Source organism: Dipodomys spectabilis, unplaced genomic scaffold (assembly GCF_019054845.1).
Source record: "Dipodomys spectabilis isolate Male_0828 unplaced genomic scaffold, ASM1905484v1 ptg000002l, whole genome shotgun sequence".
NCBI classification, from domain to species: domain Eukaryota; kingdom Metazoa; phylum Chordata; class Mammalia; order Rodentia; family Heteromyidae; genus Dipodomys; species Dipodomys spectabilis.
Window position 1 is genome coordinate 34,505,077 of NW_024870679.1, and position 26,581 is coordinate 34,531,657.

Below are 26,581 nucleotides of genomic sequence, written 5' to 3' on the forward strand. Positions count from 1 at the left end.
ACTAAGTGTATACTTTATGCTGGAATTGAATTCATGGCTTAATGCATGCTGTGGGAGTGTTTTACTACTGAACGACAAAATTCAGCTTCAACTAGCAAGTTTGTTGAACTTACAGAGGGGAAGATGGATCCTATATTTCAATTTGCCTGATCTCTATGATAATTAAACTACTAGTAGTGTGCAAAGTTTATGTAGGCATGCATTCAACAAATGCTTATTGGGTCCTTCCTATCACCCAAACATTGTTTGGAACAGCACTGAATATGATAAACTATATCTCTGTTGTACACTAAATGTCATACATATTAAGAAGTAATTCTGGAAAGGGAGCTAAATTCTACTACATGCCTGAGAAAAGTATATTTAGACAGAAAAAACTCCTCATTTTAGTCTTACTGACTGGGAGAATGCTCCTGCCACTGTTAGAATTATGGAAATCATGAAGGGGAACTATATTCTTGAGACTAGAAGTGAGAAGGCTCCATGGAGTTGAATAATTATTGAATGGGATAGAGGTATTCTCCGCCCCCTCTCTCTCTCAAGTTGGTTTCAAGATGGTCCATTATGGTCATTTGGTGAAGTCACTCCTTCCCACCAGCTACATTAGATCCCACGTGTGTCCCAGCAATGAAAAATTTCTGGCTTTCTATCACTTAAAAACCAACATTTCTTGTTCTTTGTGATACAGTATGGAATCTATGATGTGCAATAGTGCATGGCAAGAACTCACATGGTGTCCATTTCTGACCTTTGATAACTACCTCTATAGTTATCACTTGTCTGGTTCTCTGCTATGCACATTACAAATATTTCAGCAACTCTGAGGTTCTCTGTGTTTTACTAGTTCTGAACTATGGGTCCAGTTTCTGTTGCAGTGGCCAAGATAATGCCTGGCGAGAGAGAGAGAGAGAGAGAGAGAGAGAGAGAGAGAGAGAGAGAGAGAGAGAGAGAGAGAGACAGAGACAGAGACAGAGACAGAGACAGAGAGACAGACAGAGACAGAGACAGAGACAGACAGACAGACAGACAGACAGAGACAGAGAGAGACAGAGAGAGACAGAGAGAGACAGAGAGAGAGGGGGATTGAACAGGTACTACCTTCCTCAATAATCTGGTCCTTTACTGCAAGGTTTTCAGTGCCTGACATCATTGCCTCATATATTTCTACTTTGTTTTATAGCTGTTGACAGCAGGATGACAATTTCAGTCCACTTACTCTGTGGCTGGAAGCAGAAGTTTCCAACAATCATTTATATTTTATTTTCTTGAATGTTAATACTTTAAATTGACATGGAGAAAATATGGGCTAGCAGTAATGCCAAGCTATGATATTGCAGCTTCTCAATAGGAATTCCTAATGCTTTCTAATATGATTAATTTCTGCCATTAATAATAAAAGAAAACTCAATTTAACAGCAGGGTAGATGACAATTGACTTATACTTAGATGTTTAAAATGTGGAGTTAAAACTATTGGATAAATAAAGAAACCAGCAACTTTTCTTAAATGAAATATGCTCATCCTAGAATGTGACTATATTTCTCATCTGATAATGTTTACTTAAAAACATATAAGTTGATTCCTATATTTCTCATTAAGTCCAACCCTCTTTCCTTTTGTTATGTTTTCAAAATCTCCCTTTCAATCTGATGTTATCATTTTTTACATCTCCTTGCTCCCTACCCCTCTCACAAATTTTCTTTCTTTCCAACTCTTCTATTACTTTTATTTTTTACTTTTAGAATGGTGTGCACAGTCTGTTTCTTTGGGATGATGTTCTATTCTCTATTTATAAATGTTGCCCTTGTTCACTCAGAGCACTTTGGAATTCCTCTCTCTGGTCCACAGGTAGATCCATGCCTTTAATATTAACTATAGACGTGTTTCTTTTACTGGCCTAAATGCTCTAAACTATTCCTGTATTTCTATAGCTGTCTCTGATCTTCATTTTGATACAAATGAGGAAATACATGAAAATTTTAAAAAAATAACCTCAGAAACCTGATCCTACCTACATTTTTGACAACTTATTTTGTAGGTTAACAGTTAAAATAAAGTCCAACTGGAAAAAAATAAGCAATTTTTTGAAATGGGTTTTACAAATATGACTAAAGCCAAAAGAAATAACTTAAATCCCCTGTTCCTTTATGCAGTATCCATGCGGGCACGGAAATCACTGCTGTTAACTTAGGGCACCACATTAATTTTCAGAAACGCTTCATGATAATAAGGCAGGAAAAGTCCTACTCTCAGATAAGTACTTCATATTTCCATTTCAGGTGAACAGAAATTGAATGGAAATACAGTTCATAAAAAATGTAAGCTGAAAATAAGTAAGCTCCTGACATTCAATAGAAATGGCAGCTAGGATGAGAAGAAAATTTTGTTCATACCTAACATCAAATTTATCTGCAAGATTACTGGAGAGGTAATGAAAATGTATCTCCTGAGGTCATATAATGCCCATTACTATTGGAATTCTCAATTACTCCTATGGGCATACTCACCCTTAAGCCGTATTTTCTAAACCTAACACTGTCTTACATGCTTTGGCAACACTGTGTAACACCGTGATTTAGATTATAATAGACACTCTATGATATTATGAACATGGCACTATATATAACAAATGGAAAGGGAAATTAATATATATATGTTATTTATTGATTATTAGATTCTATCAACAATACTGTTATTGGTCAGTAGGAATTATTTATGCCCCTTTAAAAATGAAAGTAATATTTAAATCTAACTAATAAGAGACACAATAAAATGTTAATCTAACGGTTTAATTTCTAAAAATTTAGATGCATATATATGCATAATGCATATATAGATCCATCTTTCAAGGAAAAGTCAGGAAGTACCTGAGTATTCAGATTAATTGCACAGAAATTGTGATATAAGTAGTGGTCATGTGTGATATATATGTAACTGATTCATGAAAGCAAAATTTATAAAAAATTGTCACTACTTAATGCTAGTAAATCAGAATGGACAATAAATGCCAAGTGAAGATTCCATCACTCAAAAATTAGCTTTATAGATGAATATTACTAGTAACTCCTCTCTTGCTTATCCTAAAATGAAATGTTCATGCACCTAAAAATGAGTACAATCCTTTACAGATGAAAGAAAGAAATTAAAGAAAAGCATAATGATATATATTGTAATGCATAAATCCACAACAAAATCATAAAGTTGATAAGCCTTAAATAAATGAAGTACTGTTTATAACAAATAAAATAAATCATTGCCATAACTATGACAATTACAAACACAAATGAATGGGAGGATTATGTGTTGCTACCCAAAACTCTCTAAGTGGTGTTGCCAACGGTGATAAAATTTTCTATAATGGTAAAAATTCTTGGCAGTGTTTGCGGAAAAAGGGATAGTTTTCATAGTGTATAAATTTCTAGAAATTCAATACATGATAAAACTTTGCCAGCAATTCTTACAGATTTAGGTTCTGAGCTGATGAAATTTCAACAAAAGGTCATTTTCTTTGTTTGTTTGTTTGTTGTTATCTCCTCAAATGCCTGGTAGGATATTTACAATTGATTCATTATGTGGAAGAATTCAATGAAGGCCTGGGGAGAATGTGAAATATACCTGTGCCCTACAACTCCAAATGGCCTTTCAGATGTCAAAATTGCATCCTTAGGAGTGTGAATCTCCTATACTGCATTGAGATTTCGAGTCTGGTTAGGAATAATGTTGATATCTTCAATGATACAGGGCATAAGGTGAGAACGAGCAACTAAGATGGACTGAGATAGACTGAGAAAGAGAAGGTGCAACACTCAAGTAGTTGTCTATGACAGTTTAAGGGGGAATACATATTCAGGTTTCAACATAATTTCTAACTATAGAAATGGGTTAATCAAGAGAAAAACTGAAGAAATTAGAAGAAAAGAAATGTGAGGACGGAAGTTAATAAGATAGAATGCTGATTGGAGAAATTTAGACAAAGAGCTTTTACTTTGAAAAGAGACCAGGTTAAGATACAGAGTAAATGATAACTAATATCTGAATTAAAAACAAAACAAAATGATTAGCCAATAATTCAAAGTCAGATCATTTTATGAGGGGTGGCAGGGAGAGGGACAGGATATGTTTTGTCTTCACTTTTATTTTTTATTTTTGTGTGCCAGAGTTTGGGAATTGTCCTGTTCTATTTCTTCCCCCTACTCCACTTTTTATTATTATCTTTAAGTTGCTTGTACAATGGATTTGCCATTTAACAAAGCAGTTTGTGAATGCAATATATCTTAAACAATGTCACTCCTTTCTATATTATTGTCCATTCCACCTTTTTTTTGTTGTTGTTGGTTGTAGGGCTTGAACTCTGGGCCTGGATGCTCTCCCTCAGCTCTTCAACTCAAGTCTAGAGCTCTACTACATAGCCACAGTGCCACTTCTGGCTTTTCTATTTCTGTAGTGCTGAGAAATCTAACCCAAGGCCTCATCCATTCCACCCTAATGTCCTTAAGCTTCTTTGCCCAAAGCTGGCACTTTACCACTTTAACCACAGATGCACTTCAGATTTAATTGGAAATCAGATTGCCACAGACTTTCTTGCCCTGGCTGGCTTTGAACCACAATCCTCAGATCTTAGCTACCTGAATAGCTAGGATTACAGATGCAAGCCACCTGTACACAGCATGTTTTTTCTTCAAAGTGTGGAAAGAGACATAAAGATGTAATACCACATTCTATTTCTTAATTAGGGGAGCAGGTAACTGTTACTGTTATAATTATTCATAATAAGTTCAGTATTTATGCATATTAAATATTCCACACACAAAGAGGATATATTGTGCACTAAAATGATAATATGATACACAGGCAACAACAGTTCCAGCCGGTGTTCTATACACATTCTGCTAATATTCACAAAATCTGTAAAGTAGCAGCTGTTACCTAATGCTGTACAATATCAGGAAAGAGCGATAGAGCAAGGAGTCAGAGACCAAGAGTTCAAGTTTATGATCCCACCTAGGGCAATATGTATAATATTTTTATGTTCTTTTTTTCCTTCATAAAAAGCATGAAACAATCCATCATCAACAGTACAACCTTTCTTATTTCTTTTATTAACCTTAACAAAGCAGTTAACAAAGTAGCCATTTGTCAAAGCAGTTTATGAATAATGCATCTTGATCAATGTCACCCTTTTCAACATTTTTGCTCATCCTTCCCTTACCCAATCCTTCCCTTACTCTTCTTAATTTTAAAAGATATACATTGAATTTTAGACTGCATCTTTCTTCTCTTCCATCTCATTCATCTACTCCTTTAACCTACATCCCACACCTATTCAAGTACCCATATCCTAGTGTTTGTTTAATTGAATTTTTGTCTTTGCCTTTCTAAGGAGTTATACTATTTGAATTCTCATTGCATCTGATATATTTTAATTACTATATTTGTATTTAAATTGCTATATTTATAATCAGTTGTGTATTTGCTTATAAGTTTATGAACTAAATTTAGCTTTCCCTCATAGGGGAACATGAATCCTTTGTCTCTCTGGGTCTTACTTTATTTAATATATTTTTTCCAGGTTTTTAGCTTTCTTTAAAAATGGTGCAATATTATTCCTTCTAATGGATGAGTAAATTTCCATTGTGAATATACAACATTTTCTTGATCTATAAATCCATTGAGGGGCATCTGGGCTAATTCTGTACTTGGGCTCTGGTGAATAGTGCTGCAATAAACATGGTTGTACCAGTGGCTTTACTGTATCCTTGGTTTGTATTCTTTTGGATAAATGCCCAGTAGTGGAATTGCTGTATCATAATCTAGTTCAGTGCTTAATTTTTTTGAGGAACTTGCTTCCAGAGTAGTTGGACAAGTTTATATTCCCATCAACGGTTTATCAGGGTTTCATTTTGGCTCTATTTTGCCAGCATCTGTGATCATTTGTTTTCTTGATAGTGGCCATTCTAAAGGAAATGCAAACTTAAACTACATAAATTGCTGTTTTGTGCATACACATCACATCTACAGAAATATACATTTCTTTTTGTTTTCTTTTCTTTTTTCTTTTTTGTGCTGGTCCTGGAGCTTGAACTCAGAGCCTAGGCACTGTCTGACCTTGATGATCAAGGTTACCACTTGAGCCACAGCTCTACTTCCAGCTTTTTCATGGTTAATTGAGATAAGATTCTCACAGTTTTTCCTGCCTGGGCTGGTTTGAACCATGATCCTCAGAAACTGAACAGCTGGGATTACAGAGATATGCCACTGGCACCTGGCCAAAAACACACTTTATAATTCAGAAAATTAATAGAATTAGGGATCAAGATTTTATTTGTGTTTTTCTGTAATTTTCATATTTTTGTAAGAAAATATATCTTCATTTTATATTTGTAAAATGTTTCAACATTATTAAATAAACAGAAACATGTAAGATTTAAGCTATAAAAATAAGGATATTAATTTTGGGAAAAAAAGTACAACAAGAAAAAAAAGAGTCTGTGTAAACACCCTCACTTCTGATACATACAACAAATAATAATGGCTCCAAAAGGATGGGAATTATTTAAAACATTAAATGACTTATTATTGGTGAATCCTAGCCACTTTATAAACTTGTGATTATTGGATTATTCACAACAAAGTGTAATACAATTATAAACAAATCATTCCATAGAATTATTTATATGCTGAGAATGTTAACACTCTTGACCAGAAAGTCATTCTATTAAAGATATGAATAGTATAGAGCACTTTTATATTTACTGATTCATTTTTCTTAAAATCTACTTCATCCAATATTTTGTAAATCATTAAGGTCTTTGGAAAGGGAATTTTCCTGTATGGTTCTTCTACAAGTATAATAATATGTATAATGTGTGTTATCAGTGATGTTCTTTGTATTGTATAGCTGTAATAAACATTTTGTGTTCTGTATCAGCACTTACAGTGAAATAAGTTGTTTCCTAGTGAATAAATCTTCCTCATTGATAGTTAGAAATTTGATTAAGTATTTCACTCAAATATACGATGCCCAAGTAAATACTAAATGGTTGTTACATTCCAAATTGCAATCTTTAATGGCTTAGTATCTAATATTTTGTCCTTTTCAAACTAAATTCATGAAAAGATATTGTTTTTAGTCATTTCTGAAATAAAATGCTTACAGATTGATTACCATTGATTACCTGAACCTTAAGTACTGATATGTGGTTATGACACTTGTCCTTCTCAGCTCCTTTCAAACTCTTTGCTTGGCAAGTATATGTCCAGGAACTTGATATACTCAAGGTTACATATGTTAAGATATAATAGGATGTATATATTTAGATTTTCATGTCAGTGAGATTCCATGATATGAGTGTTCAACCATCATTTCAGGTTGAAACAAACTTTGGGATTCAAATTAGAATAAAAATATTCATTGAATAATCACAAATATAAAAGTAGATTTTACTTTGATGGTACTCAAAATTATTCAAAATTTATCAAAAATTTAGTCAAAATTATCTCAAAATCAGGAAGAAACATCAAAGTATTAATATTGTATCAGCAAGCATTGCTGTCACTTCATATTTACAAAAAAATTGTAAGCCTTTATCTGCCTAACAACTTTATGAACCTCTATTGTTATCTGTCAATTTTTTTTAAAGCAAAATGAATTGATTAGTGTCTCTAAAAGTTGTAGTTGGAGAAGCTCAGAAACTGTTCTGCTATATAGTGATGAGCCCAAATGTTGAGGAAGTGGAAAAAATAACAATAGGAAATCTTGTAATTAATGGACAGAAATATTTTCAATGAAATATCACACTAAATCATCATGACTGCCAAGCATTTTGATCATGTTCTGATTCTTCAAGTGCCTTTGTTTAATACCTAAGTGGAGTATGATCAGAATAAATTATTAGGTGGATTTAAAAAGCTAAGAAAGCACCTTAGGATAAATTTATCACTTCATAAAATAGAATGGTTACCCCCAAACAGTCATAGTCTTCTCCTAACTTCAAAGAGGCCTTCGATCAGAGGAGTAAAGGAAAACAAACACTAATCCAAATCTCATCATTTATATATCTTAATTCATTAATTTTTCAAAACATGCTTCTGTAAGATTAATATTACTTTATCTTCATTTTACAGATGAAGATAAAGTGAAAGGTGGAAAAATGCTTACAGGCAAATAAACCTATCCAAGCCCACACATATAAAGAAGAGATGACTGACAATCTGCTCTATACTTGTGCTCTTAATTCCTCCACTTTTCTAGCAGTAATTGCTCAATGAGTAATGACATTGCATAACAACAAAAATTTTTCAATTGTGTTTATGCATATACTAAAAATGCTGCAATTTCTGGCCCTTTCTCTCATAGTTGCTAACAGCAACTTACGGCCCACAAATTCCATTCCATTTTGAAATTCTAAAATTTCCAAAAGAATGACTTAAAACCAAAATAATTTAAACTTTGTACCTTATATCAATAGATATGTGCCAAGTATAAATGCTAAAAAATTTTTAATTATCTACCATTTTTACTTTTTTAATTCTTTGGGGAAAGAGCTTGTACTCTTACTAATGCTTGCTCTGTCAGCACAGGAGATGTAGACTCTCTACTAGGCTCCTCTACTGCATAGACTCTGTTTTTTTTTCTTTGAAATATTAGTCTCACAAGACTTAGCTTTGTAGCATTCTGATAAGTAAAATATATTTTCTTTTAAAAATGTGTTTTTGTTCCAGTTTTCTAACTCTTCTCAATGGTACAGTAGGTTCAAATAGAGTCATTAGTTCAGCACTGTGATTTAAATACTTTCTCTTCTACCTAAAGTTTTAAGGGTGATTGATTTTGTGCTTTAAAATTAGATACTAAATTCTAGGGATGTACTTCAGTGGTAGAGACTCTTGTGTGACACTCTGAATCAGACCCCCAGAACTACAAAAAGGAGAGATCAAAGCCCATCAGGTGTCAGTGGCTCATTCCTGAAATGCTAGCTACTCAAGAGACTGAGATCTTTAGGATTACAGTTTGAAGCCAATCTGGGAAGAAAAGTCTAGCAAAATGTCAGATGTAGAGCCATAACTCCAGTGGTAGAGTACTAACCTTGATCAAAGCTCTAAGTTCAAATCCCTATTACACACACACACACACACACACACACACACACACATACATCAACCGACCACCAGGACAATTCTCTGAATCTCAAATATTCACCAGCTGATCTTCCTCAGCCTAACACTGTTGTATATCATTCTATAGTATTTCCCTTTCCTTCTCTTCAATATTTGTTTATATGGGCCTCTACTTTTCAGTTTTTATAAATTATACTAACATTTGATAGAATGTATTTATCTTCTAATCATACATTCCAGAATATGAACCTCATTCCATATCATGAAACTCACCATTCATGAATTGAAGACAAGATGCAATTTGGTTATCCCTTTAGGGAAGGGGGATATTTATTTCTAGTTACATTGGATTTAGCCACATTATATACTAATTATGAGCACTATTGAAATTATAGGTACTAGACAAAATTTGGGTATTTGCCTTTATGTCCCTCAAGAGATATATAGTTGTTGTATTTAAGGAAAATCTTTTGTGCTTCTATCTGTTTATTGAAAACAAAATGTTATTTGAACATATATTTCTCCTACTGTCGCAGTTTGAATAATAATATTAGAGCTTGCTGTACCATTACCTATCAGTTTTAGGGTGAGCCAATGACAAAAGCCTGGTTGAACAAAGAACAACACTTTTTAAAAACAGGGAATGGTACAACCATAACATATAGAGCTCATCTTAGTAATTGCTGTGGTTGCTAAGATAGAGTGATGATATTTTGAAATTATTATGGGTTATCATATGGCTTGTCTGTGAAGGACGTGGAGAAGTGTTTTCTGATGGGGTGCCTATTGCTTAATGTCCACCTTTATGAAAGGAAAAGGAAAAGGCTCTTAACTAAAGGTCCTGAGAGTTTATGAGTAATGGCTTGGTACCCTAAGTATTTACTTATTTTCTATCTAGCCAAGCTATTTTGAGTTGGATTTGATAGTTCAATCTGAAAGAGTACTAATTTTTGAAACAATCCTGACTATAACATATTTTTTCTGATTTCTAGGTGGAAGAAGAATTTTAGCAGAAAAAAAATGCAATTTCAGAGGAAAATGTAAATATGACACAGATATTTGCAGATTCCATTACAATGCTTATAATAAGACCCTTAAAATTAAAAAGCTAGGGTTCTATTCTGTGAGAATTTAGCCATGAAATGAACATCTAATAAATAAGAATTCAATATGAACAGTCATACTCTAGAGTGTGGATTTTGTTCATATAGTCTTTGAAAATAAGCAAAGGAGGAGGCTACAATGCTTGATAAGAAATATACTCATTATCTTGCCCATGTAATTGTAACTCCTCTGTACAGTATTTTCACAATAAAAAAATAAGAAAAATAAAGAAGAAAATAATCAAGAAGCTATATAGTTTTCTTTATCAAGCTTGTCATTTAAAGGATTAGTTGGAGCATCATATAAAACATCTTTATCCATCATTTTCCATTTTTGCTGTGTTTCTGAGGAATAAAAGCTAAGATATTTGGTATAAGTACCACATTTGTAATTATGCTTTTGTGCTATAATGAAAACATGGAATTTGTAAAACTGTGCATAAGATAGAAGCTTAGAGAACATAGACATTCCTCTAGTCTGTTGTTGCAAATCCACTAGGGTTCTTGGATCCACAAGAGAGGGAGAGGTTGAATAAGATTATTTTCAGTGATCTGAAAGCATTTGTACTTTAATTATAAAATTACAGGTTAAATAAGCTGACAAAAAGGAGGACAGGAAATTAAGACAGAGGCAGTTCGGGAACCAAGGGATTTCTGCTGTCGCTGAGGCAGATGCTGGATTTCCTACCATGTTCCCTCAGAGAGATGTCTGAAATCTAGTCAGATTTCTTGAATGAGCTTAGGAATTCCATTGAGTGGGTTTTGTAGATATACAGAAGCACACAAAATGCTTTAAGTCTAGTCTAAAAAAGCCAAGTTAAAGTTGTCCAAAGAAACTTTTTTTAGTCTGAAACATTTTGAAGTTGTTTTGATTGGTTGAAATAGAAAATAGTACTATTTCCATTTATCATTTCAGGTCATGATATAACTCTCACATTCTACCTAGGGACTAAAATGACTCAGTATATTAGTAAACCAACAAGAACTAAAAGTGTCTCACAATCTTCCTACCAAGGTTGACCAAATAGGCAATTAATTTATGGAATTTACTAGTCCAGTAAGCCAAAATGTTTTATTCATTTTGTAGTAAGCCAAAAGAGTATGTCCCTGCATTGAAATGAAAACAAGAACAAGACTTTTTCCTGCAGAAGAAAATGGGAATAAATGCCTCTGATTAACTGCCTTTATTTCATGATGTGAAGATTAAAAAGAACCTGGACTGCACAGGTAACATATAAGGAAAGGCTTTCTTTCCATTTCACGAAAACTATTATCCTGAGATTCCAAAAGCCCATTGCAACTTTAAACTGCTGATTGACAAACCACTTTTAGGACCTGTCAATACACCCCTATTATCACCCTCTACCTTTTTTGCTCTTTGAAGTCTATACAATGGCCATACCAAATGTCCACAGCATCAGAGTTGAAGGCTGTTTTTAATGACCCCTGGGAACTTTGTAATAATAATGATGTTGGCTGTTTGATGTCTACTCTCAAGTGTTTTGGTCTTGAAAGTAGAAAATAAATACATCTGCTTAGTTCTAAAGCCGTTTTCACAAGTAACCTGTATTCACCTGCTGTTTCTGTCTTTGAGTGGTTTGTTTTTCTATTGAATCCTTTCTCTTTACAAAATATAATAGAATATACCAAGTACATTATGACATTTTGGGGTTTTCTTTGGTCTCCTACTTAATTGACCAGTAGTGATAGCAAGATGCTTGTGCAGTAGGAGCTGATATAAAATCCAGAGTATAAAATCATAACGTTTGCTTAAGTAAGAAAGGTTAGCACAACACTATGCACAACAGAAACCACATGGAAACTCAGCAGGAAGCTAGCTGTCTGAAGCTGACTAGAAAGTACATTAATCATCATCTAGTTTGAAAGTTTAAATGCCATGTCAGCTGGTCACCTCTATCCTCTCCTAAGTAGATAGTTTCTCTACCAGGAAGCACAGAAAATCAGATTAGATTAGTGCCTATATCAAATCAATAAATACTCATAGACGAAGTCATCTTATTTTGGAGAATCCTTTCAATTTTATCAACTGTTAAGGATTAGTTAGTTCACTTTGTAGAAGCATTTGCTGTAAAGGCTTAATATTAATTGCAAAAGAGGCCTAAAATTGAAGCAAAATTCACAAAGAATAATTTCCCGAGGGTATAATCATGACCCCTATATGAATGCAAAATAACCACACTTCCAAAATGTATTCAACTCACTAATTAATGAAGGCACTGATATAATCAAGGTAGTTCAAAGGGTATTTAGGAACTAGACTATTTATAGGACATTTGATAAAAATGTTAGGGAAAATTATTAGGTTAGACTGAAAAAAGAGTAAATGTCTGAGAGTTAACTTTAGTATTCAATGTTCTGTAGCAGAAATTATTTGCATTCTGCCAGATAAAAATCTCCAATTTCACAAGAAACAGTATAGTGTTAACTCAATAAATATTAAATAACCAGAGAAAGGCACATTATCACAAATAATTAATCATTAGTTTTTTGATTCTGCTAAGCAATGTTTCAGTGTGATGTTGAAAAGAATTACAAGTATCGTATAGCAGGATTTACAAGTAGCTTTGAGTAATTTTTCCTGCTAATATTAAGCAAATAAATAGGAAATATTTCTTAATGTCTATCAGCAGGATGTGCATTATCTCTAATGTGTAAAAAGCCATGGTCTCATTTTTTTCTATGTGTTAATGGATTATTATAAGGTACTGCTCTTATTTCTTGTCTATTATGTTTTGTAGGTTTTCAGAGAAACACAGGTTTCTCAGTATATAGTATACAAAATTTTCAAAGGCACATGGCTGGAGTTGAAACTAGCATTTAAAAACTTTACTCTGTGATCTCAGATAAGAGACAAGACTAGTTAAACATTAGCATTTTGTTTTCTCAGACGGATATGATAGGAGGGAAAAAGATTTGTAGGGGCACTGGAGAAAAGCTTTAATATTGAAACTCAAAGAACCTAATGAAATCTCTTTCTCAGAATTAGATTTGAATTAGGATATGATCACTTCTAATAGCTCAAAAAAATCCCCAAGTGCCCAAGAGCCAATCAGTCTATGTTTTTTTAAATCTTACTCTAGCTCCTATGAGGCCATGACTAATACAGAGAGAAATCTAGGGAACAATTATATCTAGATAATGACTGGTATTGTTGTCTTGTGTAGCTGATCAATTTAGAGATTTATTTCGAGAAATTATTTCTCATTCTTGAATCTCACCTCTATTAAACATGACAATAGGTCTGACTTAATTTTATACTTATTAAAAATTATCTAATAAACTCTGTTCTCCTGCCATTGAAAACTATATAAATAGATACTATTTCTAGCTTTATACAAGTTCATTCTCAAATCCTATAGAAGCTAAAAAATTTCAGGGTATTAAACAATACATAAGTTAAGATAATAGTAGATTGTGACTACATAAATGATAGGTCAATCAGAATTTTGTATATTTTAATATAAAAATGAGTTGTTTTGAATCACATGAGACTATATAATGTCCTAAAAGTAGCTTACTGATCTCTAGTTGTTTCTGAGTTGTTACTGATCTCTAGTTGTTTCTATATATAGTTCTGTATGGTAACTTCATATGTGAGGGAGAAAAAATAGTTAATTTTATTGTATAGCTAGGAAAACTAGAAAGATGAGAGATTATGCAAGCCCTGAGATCACTGATCTGTGATGAATATACATAAAGGACAGTTTCCCAGAGGACTGTGTGATGTCACCAGTATTTCTCCAGATATGAAGAATGTGAAGATACACATATGCTTGAATGTAGCTGGAGAGCAACTAACTAGGCAGAGAAACTGAGCCCAGTAAAGAATCAAATATAAATTCAGAAATAGAAAAAAAAATACTTCAAAGAAGCAATATAGTAGTAGAGCCACTTTGGTGAGGTCATCATTTTCTTTTTCAGTTTTTTTTATTGTGAAAATACCATACAGAGGGGTTACAATTACATGAGCAAGGTAATGAGTACATTTCTTATCAAGCATTGTTGCCTCCTCCTTTGTTTCCCTTTCCCATCCCTTCCCATCTCCCCCCCCCACCTTCAACCCCCCAACAGTCCTGGGGCTTGAACTCAGGGCCTGGGTACTGTCCCTGAGCTTCTTTTGGCTCAAGGCTAGCACTCTATCACTTGAGCCACAGTGCCACTTGTGGCTTTTTTGTTTATGTGGTGCTGAGGAATCAAACTCAGGGCTTCCTGCATACTAGGCAAGCACTCTTCCACTAAGCCACATTCCCAGCCCTTAAAGTCATCATTTTTGTACTAGACTTTTAAAAATTAGACTAATCTGAGTAACTGCTATAGGAAGACTCATTCTACACTTTTTACAATTAACTTTCACACTGATTATAATATAAATACTATTTACAATATGATTACAATGGTAACACTAAGGACTCAAGGAAAAAACTGCTCTAAAGAGCTGTAAATTGAAGTGGGCATGGACCTTGGTAGAGGGCAAGCCATATAGTGAAAGAATGGGCCAATATTTGACAATGGGGTAACAAGGTATTAAAAAAAATAAGCAAAAATGGAAATGACTCAGGAGGTAAAACCAAAAATGAGGGCTTGCAAACCTTGTAAATAAACTATTCTGAAGAGGGAAAGGTAAAGTCCTAAATATGAAGATAGTCAGAAACACAAACACTAAAGGGATTCTGGAGAAGCTGTCACAAAATATTTAGGAAAGAGGTCCTTTATACCTGTAAAGACACGTCATCAGGTTTTGAAAACTATTGGGACTCTACCAGGTTGATTAAGGGAATAGTAAAACAAAAACCCAATAATAAAACCTTAAAAAAAAGCCAGACACACGTCTCTAATTATAGCCACTCAGGAGGCTGAGATCTGAGGAACTCGGTTCAAAGGCAACCCCCAACAAGTCCCTGAGACTCTTATCTCCAATAAACTACTCAAAAAGCCAGGAGTTTTGCTGTGGCTCAAGTGACAAAGCACTAGCCTTGAACACCAGGAGGTTCTGGGATAATGTGTAAACCTTGAGTTTGAGTCCTGGGGCCCAAAAATATAAAACCCTAAAAAAAAATTGTCCTTTTGGAGTTGATTCTGCTGCAGGGTGATATATACGGATCTAGTATTAGTTTTCTACAATGTTTAACCAGTTTTGCCAGAACCATTTACTGAAAAGGCTGTCTTTCTTCCATTCAATTTCTTTAGCTCCCTTGTCAAAAGATTAGGTGGCTATAGGTCTGTGGGTTCATTTCAGGGTCTTCAGTCCTATTCCATTGGTTCTTAGGTCTGTTCTGTGCCAGTACCAAGCTGTTTTGATTACTGTGACTTTGTAGTAGAGTTTGAAGATTTTAATTGATATTCCTCCAGCGCTGTTCTTTCTACTAAGGATTGTTTTTGCTATTCAGGGACTTTTATTGTTCCATATGAATTTTTGGATTGCTTCTTCTATTTCATTGATGAGGTTGAAATGTTGATAGGTGTCGCATTGAATTTGTAGATAGCCTTGGGAAGTATTGCCATTTTCACAATGTTAATCCTCCCAATCCATGAGCATGGGAGGTTTTTCTACTTGCTTAGTTCCCCCACAATTTCCTTTTTCAGGTTTTTAAACTTTTCGTCATATAGGTCCTTCACCTCTGTTGTTAACTCCTAAGTATTTTATTTTTTGTGTGGCTATTACAAAAGGGGTTGCTTTCCTAATTTCAACTGCGCTCTTCTCATTAACGGTATACAGGAAAGCCATTGATTTCTGAGGGTTAATTTTGTTTTTTCCCGTCCCCTCCACAAATCGTTTAAATAGGGATACAGGTGGATCCATTGCAACAATGAGATGTATAAGTCGTTATGTCGAAAGACAAACTTTACAACTTGGGGGGGGGGGCGGGAATGGGAAGGGATGGGAAGGGAAACAGGAGGAGGCAACAATGTTTGATAAGAAATGTACTCATTATCTTGCCCATGTAATTCTATATGTCTGCTCTATACGGTATTTTCACAAAAAATAAAATAAAATTTGTACCCTGCTAGTTTGCCAAAGTTTCTGATCAGCTCAAGTAATTTGGGAGTGGAGTCCATGGGGTTCTTTAAATACAAGATCATGTCATCTGCAGAGAGGGAGAGTTTTACTTCATCTTTCCCTATTTGAATCTCCTTTATGTTTGCATCTTGTCTTACTGCTCTACGCAGGCATTCTAATACTAAAAGAGGAGTGGGGAGAGAGGACACCCTTGTCTCGTTCCTGAATTTAGAGGAAATAAATGGCTTTAACTTTTCACCATTAAGTATAATGTTGGCTGTAGTTTTGTCATATATAGCCTTTATTATATTGAGGAATGTTCCATGGATTCCTAGTTTTTCCAGAGCCTTCATCATACAGGGGTGTTGGATCTTGTCAAATGCTTTTTCTGCATCTATTGAGATAACCATGTGGTTCTTATCCTTGCTCTTGTTGAAGTGATGAATTATATTAATTGGTTTGCACGTATTGAACCAGCTTTGCATCCCTAAAATGAATCCTGTTGGATCGTGGTGTATGATTCTTTTGATGAGTTGTTGAAGTCGATTGGCCAAGATTTTGTTGAGAAGTTCCAAATGGATCAAAGACCTTGAAATAAAAGCAGACTCCATGAAAACATTACAGGAAGGAATAAGAGAAACTCTAGGGCTTCTTGGCTCAGGCTGAAATTTTCTTAATAGAGACCCAGAAGCACAACAAATCAAAGAAAGGTTGGACAAATGGGACTGCATGAAACTGCAGAGCTTCTGCAAGGCAAAGGAAGTAGCTAGCAAGATCAATTGAAAGCCCACAGATTGGGAGAAGATCTGCACTAGCCATACAACGGACAAGGGTCTCATATCGAAAATATACTTGGAACTCAAAAAATTAAATCCCCCAACAACAAATCCTCAAAGAAACAACTGTCCAATAAATAAGTGGGTTAAAGACTTAAAGAGAGACTTATCTGAAGAGGAAATAAGAATGGCCAAAAGACAAATGAATAAATGCTCAACTTCTCTTCCCATAAAAGAAATGCAAATCAAGACAATGCTGAAGATTCCACCTCACCTCAGCTAGAATGGCTATAATCAAGAACTCTAATAACAACAGATGCTAGACGGGATGTGGCCAAAAGGGAACCCTACTGCATTGTTGGTGGAAGTGAAAACTTGTTCAACCACTCTGGAAAGCTGAATGGAGATTCCTCAAAAGACTCCACATAGAGCTCCCCTATGACCCAGTAATCCCACTTTTGGGCATTTACCGAAATGATCACAAACAAGACTCTACTAAAGCTACCAGCACAGCCATGTTTAAGATATGGAACCAACCAAGATACCCCTCAGTAGATGAATGGATCAGGGAAATGTGGTATATATATAAAATGGAATTCTATGCCTCCATCAGAAAAAAATGGCATTGCCTCTTTTGTTAGGAAATGGAAAGACTTGGAAAAATCATATTAAGTGAAGTAAGCCAAGCCCAAAGAAACATAAGTCCCATGGTTTCCCTTATTTGCAGTGACTAGAACATGTCTAGGACAAGCAGGTCAGGTGAAAGGCTCTGTACATATGACCACAAGATAATGTTAAGCAAAATGTACCCCAAGACAGGGATGCAAAAGGTTTTGTTTCTTTCTTGCTACTGTCTTTAATGAATTTACAATACACTATGTGATTCTTTTGTTTCTATTGTATGTTCTTCCCCCATGGTATAACCCATGTTTTCACTGGATTTGATGCTGGTGCTCTGGACCCTGTATATGTATTTTTGTAATTTGGGGAGGGGAAGGGATATTGTAGAAAACTTAAATGATGATGGAGGCTGACTCATTGTGATGATGAGATGTACAGGACACTATATTGAAAATGAATTTGACAATGTCGGGGAGGGGGGATGGGAGGAGTTGAAGAGGTGGGGAGGGAAGTGATGGTAGGGGGAAAATAAAAGAGGAGGTAACAATGCTCTCTATGAAATGTACTCATTACCTTACTCATGTAACTGTAACCTCTCTCTACAACATTTTTACAATAAAAATTAATAAAAATTTGTCCTTTATATGAAGGACAAATCTAACAAATTTTAAAGGTATGTAAAGGAATACAGAAAACTATATTCTTTCCCCAGTCTACTGAACATCTTTTATTTCTACTAAATAACAAGTAGTAATAACCCAGGAGCTAAGGATATTTTATTTGTAGAAGGATGCTCTTCAGAGATAAGGATATTTTTCAAATGTAAAATAAATAAATGAGTAAATTTCTGTTCTGATTGTTAAATGTGTCATGCTTAATATAAAGAAAGGTTAAGTCCAATAAAACATAAAGAAATGGTAGCAGAATCTTAGATTTGATCTTAATGACAACAGTGCACTTTCATTTTCCAAACAAGCCCAGTCATAGCTGTAACTGTGCATAGTTATCCTTTTGAGTTATTTTCATTTCATAGTGCTTACTTAGGACCTGCAAGAACTATTAAAGCAACCGCTGATGATGAATAGGATTATTTCATTTAATTCTCCATAAAAAACACTCAGCAAAGCTATGACAAATCCATTATGCAGTTCTTAAGAGTGGTGGAAAATAACATAATTTTACCGCAATAAAAGCCTTAATAAAATGCTTGAATTTATTATGTTGATTAAATAGATGAAAAAGTATTCAATGAAATTTCAGATGGAGTTTTGAAGGGATTAAATATTAAGGTTCTGTTCAGAAATTTTAATCCCCCAAACTGTGCACATATGAATTACAAATATATTTAAATAAATATAAATAATTTATGACCTCTGCATGGCTATTTTTCTACCTAGACATGTGAAATTAAACAGATTTGACTAGAAGAGAGAGAAACAACAATGGCATTATTTGAGGATAATGGATTCTTTTTGTCCATTAATTAGCCTTTACATTTCATGAGTCTTCAATTAGACCAAGTGAATATCTATTGTAAAGCTTTAAAAAGTTGTATGAGATAAAATTAAATTTAAGGAAAACATAATTATATCGACAATAATACTTTTTGTTTATACTGCACAAATTCACAATAAAAAACATATTTGTCTCTAATATTTAAATATGTCAATACTGAAAGCCAAGTTTACAGTAACTATACAAGAGATGGATTGTATTCATCTATCCATCTCTTGCTTACAATCTACATTGTAATTGACGTAGGACTGTATTTTTCTTTTCTATATACACACAGAAAAAAGTAAAATTAAAATCAAAGGAGGAGGCAACAATGCTCCATAGGAAATGTACTCATTACCCTGCTCATGTAACTGTAACCCCTGTGCACAGCATTTTTGCAATAAAAAATGAACAACAAAAAAAACAAAAAACAGAATTTTAACAAAATGTTTAAGGAAATTGAGCAAATACACGTCTATAAATAAATGTAGTGTTAAAAAAGGGATTTGTTTATGGATGTCTTACAGAGATAGATAACAGATTAAGCTGCAAAGAAACTTTCATTAAATCCCCCAATTTAAAAATATACAAGGTATATTATCAGATGATAATATAACTGAACTGGAAATAAGAGCAGAAGAGAAACCAAAAAACTAAAATCTCCCACTCTGATGCTTAGGGCTATGGTTTGAACATAGGTGATCTCCTGTAAAATTCAGGCAGAAATGTAACCTCCCTACTAAAAAGTGGGACAAATGTGACTTTTAAGAAATGATCAGAATTCTTTGAGCAATGGGTTATCTGTGAGTGAGTGTGCTCTAAAATTACTTTATCAGATGTATTGTCTGCTGATCTTCCCTTGTCATGTGGTTTACTGCAGACCTAGTTCTTCAAGGGCTCATACCACTTCTACAGACAGGAACTGAGGGACCAGAGGTGCCATTACACCAGCTCTCTACAAAATCCTGCTGCTTCTTTCACACTTAGTCTCATAAAACAGGAGCTAACCAGACTGGCCTCACATTATTGTGCTTTTGACATGCAGTTGTTGTACCCTAAATTAAGACACCCTACCCTCACAAGTATGAAGACTTTATCCTAAACAGCAGTCACATAATATTTAACACAGAGCAACAAAAATATTAAATAATTGATGTGGCAATCTAGAAGCATTATTGCTCATTTTCCCTTTTGTATTTTTGGTGTGAACATATGAATATGTGAAATGCAGTGTAGTTTTTTGGTCAAGAACCAAGTTTTACCACAACTGAGTTTACTCTTGCTCAACTAAAAATCCCAGGGAATACTATTCACTGTGAGCTTTAATTTCTCCCTCTGAAAAATGGGCAGATTGATTCCAATGACTATTCATAAAATAATTATGTAGACCAAATGAAAAAGGGACCTGAACTTCTGACAGCACTACTGGGAACACCCTAAGCCCTCAGTGATGGAGAAACAGCATCTATTTTCACCATCCTGATAAATGTTCTCCCTTTTGTAAGTGTATCATCTATTTCAATAATCATCCCACTTTTACCACTATTTTTTAAGACAACATTGACTTTACCACATTCATCTGATATCTCTCCTGATGTTGATACATTATCATTTTCATCAATTCTCACCTCCATCAATGCAGAAGACACACATCGCTTCCATCCTATGGTCAGAGTAATTATGGAACATCTGTCATCATAGTTCCATTTATCATTTCCCAAACGTGTAGCTCAACATTTCCCATAGTGTGATGAAATACATATTTCTTCTTCCTCCCTTCTTCCTCCATTTCCTCCTTCTTACTTTTTCCTCTTCCCTCTTCCTCCTCATTCCCTCTCTTCCTCCCCTCTCCTCCTTTTTCTTTCTTTCCTTTTTCTTTCTCCTGCTCCTCCATCTTCTCCTCTATCCCTTCTCTTTCTTTGCTTTGCCCTTCATCTGTTTCTCTCTAAGCGTCAAATTCATAAAGACCATCTCCCTTTCACCCTTTCATTTGTTCATACTGATTCTCTGTGAAGCATTTTGTGTTCCCTCTTTAATCTGCTCTTGATATCACTATATAATCTTTTAGGGAAAAGAAGTTTTATTTTTAAATTCAAAAACACTATTTCCTAATAGATAAAACATTTCTTTTATGGCTAGAGAGGTTGAGCATTTCTTCATGTGTCTATTGGCCATCCTTCTTTCCTCTTCAGAGAAGTTTCTCTTTAAGTCTTTAGCCCACTTATTTATTGGGCAGTTGTTTCTTTGAAGATTTGTTTTTGGGGGATTTAATTTTTTAAGTTCCAGGTATATTTTAGATATGAGACCCTTGTCTGTTGTACATTGAGATACCACCTCACCCCAGTTAGAATGGCTATAATCAAGAACTCTAATAGCAACAGATGCTGGAGGGGATGCGGACAGAAGGGAACATTACTGCATTAATGGTGGGAGTGTAAACTTGTTCAACCACTTTGGAAAGCAGTATGGAAGTTTCTCAAAACACTCCACATAGAGCTCCCCTATGACCCAGCAACCCCACTTTTGGGCATTTACCCAAATGTTCACCAATAAGACCACACTAAAGCTACCAGAACTACTTTGTATATTGCAGCATTATTTACCATAGCTAAGATATGGAACCAACCCAGATGCCCCTCAGTAGATGAATGGATCAAGAAAATGTGGTATATATACACAATGGAATTCTATGCCTCCATCAGAAAGAATGACATTGCCCCATTTGTTAGGAAATGGAAAGACTTGGAAAAAATTATATTAAGTGAAGTAAGCCAGGCCCAAAGAAACATAGGTCCCATGGTTTCCCTTATATGCAATACCTAGTATATGTTTGAGTCAAGCAGAAAAGCTCAGATAAGTTGATGTTAGTGGAATGAACCCCAAGACAAGTATTCAAATGGTTTTTTTTTTCCTTTCATGCAATTGTTTCTATCATATTTATAAGATGATTTCTATGTTGCTTTGTATGTCCCTCCCTCACAGTATAACCCATACTTTCACTGTATTTAGTGTTGGTATAATTTGTGGAGGGGAAGAGAAAAAAACAAATCGTTTAACTAGGGATACAGGTGGACCTATTGCAACAATGAGATGTACAAGTTGTTATGTCGAAAAACAAACTTAACAACTTTGGTGGGGGGTGGGGGGAGGATCGGGTGAGGGGAGGGGAGGAGTATGGGAAAGGATGGGAAGGGGAAACAAGGTGGAGGCAGCAATGCTTGATAAGAAATGTACTCATTATCTTGCTCATGTAATTGTGACTCCTATGTACGGTATTCTCACAATTAAAAAAAACAACAACTATTTAACATACCACAAAAAAGGTAAAACAATCAGAATTTCTAAATAATACCTTGAATGTAGTCAATAACTAGTGTGTTTATAATTTGTGATATAGATTTCTGTTTCCAAGTGGTTTTTGTTCTGTGTGCTATACTTTTATTTCATGTGAGAAGGTTATTAACTTTTACTTTCCCTTCACTTATTTAAATATGCTATATCTTTCTCTCTGAGTTGCAGTTTTTTCTAACAGCAGCATGAAGACTCCTCAATATACATTTCTGAGATTAATGAATGTGGGTATACACATAAATAGATGCGCTTTCGCATTATTTAGCTAAATAAAAATTACCTTCATTTTACTAGCTAAGTGCTTCTCAAGCTTCTGTTTCAGATGTTTGCTACAGCTCTTGTAGTTCATACTCCCAATGCTTTTAATCAACAGCATTTTTCTAACATTTATAATCCTGTCCTCATGTCTCATCACACACTGGTTTTCAGTTCATCCTTCTCTTTGCTAGCAAACTGGGAATTTTAGTCTTTTGTAAAGATTATGTTTTTTTTTTCCTTTTTTGGTGCCATCAAACAGTTGATAAACAGATTAAGCTCCTTAGTGTGGCCCTTCATCCAGCCTAGTTTATTTCTCCTGTACACATGAACTTTGCAGTTCAGTTGCAATGAGCACAAGACTAGCAGATTGCATAACACAATACACTCTTTACTAGTCCATGACTGCCTTTTTTGCATTTCTTTCTGTGTAGATTTTCTTTTTTTGGCTATTTGTATAGTATAGAATTCTCTTCTCACCTAACATGGGACTCAACCTTCACAATTCAGTTTAAATACCACTTACTAGTGAATCATTTCTTCGTATCAAAACATAAAAGCAATAGTCTCTCCTACTCTGTAGCTCATTGTTTCACAGGCTGATTAACATTGATAATAATAATTGTTATATATAGCAGAACTTTTTTGAAAATGGCAAACTTCAAATAACTCCGGCTTTTACCACAGTATTAGCTATCTACTCTGCCCATAATAAATATATTTTAGTGAATGATGTAACCAACCAATCAGTATATCTAGGATGACAAAACAAGTAACTGGGTGCTATAGAAACTAGTCTTTCCTTGTAAAATTGAATAACACACTTAAGTGAGATCTTGAGAGTACAGAAATATTTAAAATTATCCTATGTGGTTATATTCATGTCTTTATTCTGTATTTGGAAAGAAAATGTCACACGTTTGGATTAAATTATTTAAGCAAATAATACCTGACGTTTGAAAATAGCCTGCCAATTGAATTGCAAGAAGTTCCCAATTTAAAAATGGCATATAAAGAGAACCACATTGATGGTTTATGACTACAGTATAAGATTTAATTATGCATTTGCATTAAATGGACCATGAATACATTAATTTTTCTAAATGATAGTTAATTGTCAGCCCCTAGTTTTCCTATTATTGCTAATTGTAAACCAAGTATTTACTTTAATGCTAAGGAAAAATATCAAAATGCCTCATCTCAAAAGGCAAGCTGCACTGCAAATTTAAAAAAACATTCGTACTCTTCCAATGGAATTGGTATAATAGCACGTTCAGCCCCACACAGTTTGAGAGGTATGTATGGAACGCATTGTAAGCCAGCCTAAGATCTACATTGATCAGCAAAGAAAGTGGTATATTCACTGCTTGAATATCACTAGAATTTTAGACACTATTAAGCCATGTTTGATCAAAAGCAATTTTCAGAGAAAATTTTAATAACTAACAATTTTAAAATGCATTCATGAAAAGAAGGAAAGAGAAAGAAATAGTAAAGTGAGATTCCTCTTTTCTAAGAACTGAGAAGTATTCTCGGGGGAAAAAATAATGTTTAAAGCTTAAGCCTGGTTAGAAATCCGAAAGTGCTCAGCAGATACTGAACACATTCAGTAAGTGAATCAATGAGTATTACATTTAAATGTTGCAATATTGAATACTGCATTGTTATGAAATGGAAAGACTTGGAAAAATTATATAAATAAAGTAAGCCAGGCCCAAAGAAACGTAGGTCTCATGGTTTCCCTTATTTGCAATAATTTAGTATATGTCTGGGACAAGTAGAGAAGGTCAAAAGCTATGTACATATGACCAGATAAGATGAAGTTAAGTGAATTGAACCCCAAGATAGGGACACAAGTGTTTTTTTTCTTTTTTGCTATTGTTTCTAACGTATTTATAAGGTACCATGTGATTTTGTTTTGTTGCTTTGTGTGTCCTTCCCCCATGGTATAACCCATGTTTTCACTGAATTTGATGTTGGTATAATTTGGGGAAGGGAAGGGAAAAAACAAAATGTTTAAATAGAGATATAGGTTGACCCACTGTAACAATGAGGTGTACAAGACACGATGTTGAAAACAAGCTTTACAATTTAGGCAGGAGTGGGGGAGAGTGTAGTTGTGGAGGTGGGAGGGAAGGAATGGTTGGTAGGAGGAAACAAAGGATGGGGCAACAATGCTTGGTAAGAAATGTACTCATTACCTTGCTAGTGTAACTGTAACGCCTCTGTACAGTATTTTCATAATAAAAAAAACTTATTTAAAAAATAGGAGAAAATACTTGTTGTTTAGGATATCTAAGGGAAATCTGTCCTAAATTATAAACACTCATCAAGAAAGTGTGACAAGATAATCTGAGATAACCAGCTTGGTAAAATAAAAGGTTTATTCTGCCTCAGAGTTTCAGAGATTTTAGGGTAGCAGAACTTGTCCCTGGTGTCTTGGGCCCTTGGCAGCAGAGTCCAACATGGAGGCATCATGTGGCAGAAGAGTCCTGTTCACCTCAGGCAACTGGGAAGAAGAAAGGCCTGCATCTTCTCCTAGGACATGGCATCATGACCTAACTTCCCTCCACAGCCTCTCACCAGCTGTTTCACACCACCCAATAGTGTGACAGGCTGGAAAACAAGGAAAACACCCATGGACCTTTCTGGAACACTCATCTAACAAGAGTACATAGTATTTATTGATAGAATTTGAGAGATTTTAATAGAGATAAGAATGATTCTGCTTGGGGGAACCAATTTAAAGCTTCAGATAGTTTTCCTCATGAAAGAAAAACCCTTTGTCTGCCTCAAGTTTGACTGGAAGGAATATGATAATGTCTACCACTTTGATAAAAGAATCATGGGGTAAACAAATTGTCAGTTGCAGCTTCCCTTCAGATGTTTAGTAAATATAAATATTTTTGGAGAAAAGATGTCTGTAGTTTTTCATGAAAATTATGAAAAACTAGAAACAAGGGAAAGTGTAAATTGACTGTATGGTAGATAATCTCCTTTTCAATTCAATGAATAAAGAAGTAGAGATAATTTTAAATTGACAGACACAGTTCAATACATATATCCTCTAGGGCGTACTATATTCCATTAGGAGGGAACCATAAAACTGCCATTTCTGAATGCCTTCAACAATTTATTAAATCTCATAATAATATAAGGTGCAACTTTATGATATTAAAGTCACTTCATTGGTTACAATACTCAAGGAAGAATATTTCCTTCTCTATCAGACTACATTCAGTCTATGATAAAACATATATTGTCTTCCTAAATGAAATAATTTTCCATTTCATTGTACATAGCATTTGTGTTTTGAATAAGTAATAATTGACCTACACAAAAGCCACCAGAGTAAGCTGTGAAGGTCTTATTACTATTTTTTATCAGTTTTTCATTACCATTTCCTTTGCTTGGACACATAGAATGTTTGTATGTTTTCCATTCTTCCCTGTATATTTACACGCACAAACTTTTAAAAATGAAAAAGAGTATAGCTCTCATATTGCCTGTATTTTACTTTAAAAACAATTAACAATATGGACCTTGACAAGTGTTCTGTATTAGTGTATGAAGCTCTTCCTTGTGCTATTTTATACCCTAGGATTTTTCCATTGAATAACTATTGTCAGCTTTATTTAAACAAGTCCCCTGCCCCTGTGGGTGACCTATGAGGTTCTTGCTAGTATAAACAGTGTTTCAATGTATAGCTTTTGATGCATGCCATGTCGTTCATTACCTACCAAATACCAATTTTCTACTTCAGCCACTCTCCTAGGCAAAGAGCAAGCATAATTATCATCTTCTAAAAACTGTAGAGGATATATAAAATCACAAAATATTAATAA